The following is a 3,795-nucleotide window of genomic DNA, read 5'->3' on the forward strand; positions in this document are numbered from 1 at the left end:
CCGAGCCAGAGCTGTGGATTCTTAAAGTAACACATGATTATCAAACCTGGGATGAGTCAGATTTTGCCCTACTTGCAGGCTAATGAATTAGCATACCATGGTTTTATGGATTCTGGCAGAAGTGAGACTCATAGATCAGATACAAAAGACGGTTTATACTCACAGCAATAGCAGTGGCCAAATTATCAGCATCTGCACTGGTTCCAGATCCACAATTCCTACAGGGCCCCCCAAAGAGGGCCACATGATACAACAGTACTCTGGGCTGTGCTCCGCATGCTGAGGGAACCCTTGTTTTTTTATAATGAGTAGTAAGCCTGCCTGCCTTTTGCTCTAGAGACAGACACTCTATCATCCAAGAGTGCTCACTATACAAACATCCTTGAATAGATAGTCTGGAACTTGGCAATGCAAGCCTATGTTCACAAGATGTAGGAAAATGTGAGAGGCTTTGGAGAATTGTATCCTAAGAATGAGCAGTTTCTTTTTTGTGCAGTTTTTTTTTTTTTGGCCCGGCCCGGGTTTGAATCCACCACCCCCAGTATATGGGGCTGGTGCCCTACTCCTTTGAGCCACAGGCCCCACCCAAATCAGCAGTTTCTTTAACTGGGCCTTGAACATTGAGACTTGCTACAGTGGTGATTTTTGTCTTTCTTCCCTTAGGGTATGTGTTACTGTTTTTTGGGTTTTTTTTTTTAAGAGTTTAGGACCAAAGAGGTACATGAACCTTTAGGTTTGAGGCAGCCACATGCAGGAAAGCAGGACTTGCAGAATGATGGGACCAAGTTTATAATTAGAATCCTCAGCTGGTTTTAAGCTTTAGTTTAGTTCTTGGGGCTGCCAGGTTGATGTGCCAGGGACATAGGAATGCTAGGACAGTGGTGTACCATGCACCAAAATAAAACACGCACACACACATACACATATATACACACGTATTTTTATTTCTTTTTTTGAGACAGAGTCTTGTTTTCTTGCCCAGGCTAGAGTGCTGTGGTGTCAGCCTACCCCACAGCAACCTCAATCTCCCTGGGCTCTAGAAATCCTCCTGCTCAGGTTCCCAGGTAGCTGAGATTACAGGTTCCTGCCATAGCACATGGCCAATCTTTTCTCTTTTTTATTTTTCCTTTCCCCTTTTTCTTCCCCTCCCTCCCCTCTCCCCTTCTCCTCCCTACCTTTCCCTCTTTCCCTTTCCTTTCCTTTCCTTTCCTTTCCTTCTTTCCTTTCTTCAGAGTCTCACTCTGTTGCCCCCGGGTAGAGTGCTGTGATGTCATCATAGTTCACAGCAAACTCAAATTCTTGAGCTCAAGCAATCCTCTTGCCTCAGCCTCAGGAGTAGCTGGGACTACAGAACATGTCACCACGCCAGGCTAATTTTTCTATTTTTAGTAGAGACAGGGGTCTCGATTTGCTCAGGCAGGTTTCAAACTTGTGAGCTCAAGCAATCCTCCCATTTCTTTGGCCTCCCAGAGTGCTAGGACTACAGGCATGAGCCAGGACTCCCAGCCCTCTTTTCTTTCTTTTTTTTTTTTGCAGTTTTTGGCCGGGGCTAGGTTTGAACCCACCACCTCTGGCATATGGAGCCAGCACTCTACTCCGTTGAGCCACAGGTGCCCCAGTGCTCTTTTTTAAGTGACAAGAGCACCTAGTCTTATTTTTATCAACACAGGTTTCTATCTTCCTATGACCTTGATGTTACAAGGGATGAAAATATAGTCTGGGGCCATGCTGTGTTTATAACCCATCTCTGGGGAAAAAATTGAAAAGCCCTGTTGTAGAGTGTTTCCACGTATAAATCCAATTCCACTACAGCCAATCTCCAGCTATCAACATGGCATCCTGGCACTTGGAGTTGGGAGAGGAGGGCCCAGTCCTGAGTGAGTGAGCCAGCCTCAGGCATTTGGGCCAGTGGGGCTGAAGCAGCAGGGAGGTGTGGTCTGGTTCCAAGTACCATGATAAAATGATAGCAGCTGTAATAGCTACATTTACTGCGTGCTCACCACATGGCAGATATTACTCTAAGGCCCGTATATCCATTATTATTCATTTTATAGATGACTAAAATGTGGAAGAGTGAACTATGCAGTAAATAGAGGTAGGATTCCATCCCAGGCAGTCTCATCCAGAGGTGGCTGTCTTGACGAGACCACTGGCTGCTGGGAGGCAATAACTTCTCTTTCAGTGTCACTATACATGGGTCATTTTGAAAGTTTTGAGATACACAACATTTAAGAAATGTAAGGTTGCTGTCTTGAGTACTAGACCACTGGCTGCTAGGAAGCAATAACTTGTCTTTCACTGTCAGTATACATGGGTCATTTTGAAAGTTTTGAGATACACAAAATTTTTTTTTTTTTTTGAGACGGAGCCTCAAGCTATCCCCCTGGGTAGAGTGCCATGGCATCACACTCACAGCAACCTCCAACTCCTGGGCTCAAGCGAGTCTCCTGCCTCAGCCTCCCAAGTAGCTGGGACTACAGGCGCCTGCCACAACGCCTGACCATTTTTTGGTTGCAGCCATCATTGTTGTTTGGCAGGCCCGGGCTGGGGATTCGAACCGGCCACCTTAGGTGTATGTGGCTGGTGCCTTAGCCGCTTGAGCCACAGGTGCTGAGCCAAGATACACAAAATTTAAGAAATGTAAAATTTGTGAAGATGGAAATAAATGAAGCCCTCCCAGTAACACCAATAAGTCGAGCAAGTTAAAACTTGTACTGGTAAGTCAGGACACTGTCGACTATTTTTTGGAAGTGAAATAATGGACCATAACAGTCTGTCTCAAAACTTTTGTAGTGACCTACTACTTACTCATACATTGTATGGTGAAAAAATCCTCATGAGGCTGTGAGGTGATTACTGCTGTTTTCTGATGGAGTTTGTATTGGTTTCTTCTTGCTACTGAAACAAATTATCACAACCTCAGTAGTTTAAAACATAAATTGGCCAGAGTGTGGTGGCTCATACCTGTAATCCCAGCACTCTGGGAGATCAAGGCAGGTGGATTGCTTGAGCTCAGGAGGTGGAGACCGACCTGAGCAAGAGCAAGACCTCATCTCTACTAAAATTAAAAAAAAGAACTAGCCATTTTTGTGGCACACACCTGTAGTCCCAGCTACTTGGGAGGCCAAGAGGATCTCTTGAGCCCAAGATTTTGAGGTTGCTATAAGCCATGACGCCATGGCACTGTACCCAGGGTAACAGAAAGAGACTCTTGTCTCAAAAACAACAAAACCCCATAAATTTATAGTTCTGGAGAAATGAGTGTTTCCGGCTAAAGTCAAGGTTGTCAGTAGAGCTGCATTCCTTCTAGAAGCACTAGGGCAGTGGTTCTCAACCTTCCTAAAGCTGCGACCCCTTTAATATAGTTCCTCATGTTGTGGTGACCCCCAACCATAAAATTACTTTCGTTGCTACTTCGTAACTATAATTTTGCTACAGTTATGAATCATAATGTAAATATCTGATATGCAGGATGGTCTTAGGTGACCCCTGTGAAAGGGTCGTTCAACCCCCAAAGGGGTCACGACCCACAGGTTGAGAATCCTTGCACTAGGGGGAACATCTATTTCTTGTCCCTCTTCAGCTTCTAGAGGTTACCCACATTTGTTGGCTTGTGGCTGCATCATTCTGATTCTCAGTCTTCCATTCAGTTGGAAAGATTCTTTTTTAAAGGCTTAGGAGACAGGCTGCAACTTAAATCCCCATTTTATTAAAGAAGAAGAAATGGGGCAGCGCTTGTGGCTCAAAGGAGTGAGGCGTTGGCCCCATATACCAGAAGTGGTGAGTTCAAACCCA

The sequence above is a fragment of the Otolemur garnettii genome, unplaced genomic scaffold (genome assembly GCF_000181295.1).
Source record: "Otolemur garnettii isolate 467f Iridium unplaced genomic scaffold, OtoGar3 scaffold00082, whole genome shotgun sequence".
NCBI lineage: Eukaryota > Metazoa > Chordata > Mammalia > Primates > Galagidae > Otolemur > Otolemur garnettii.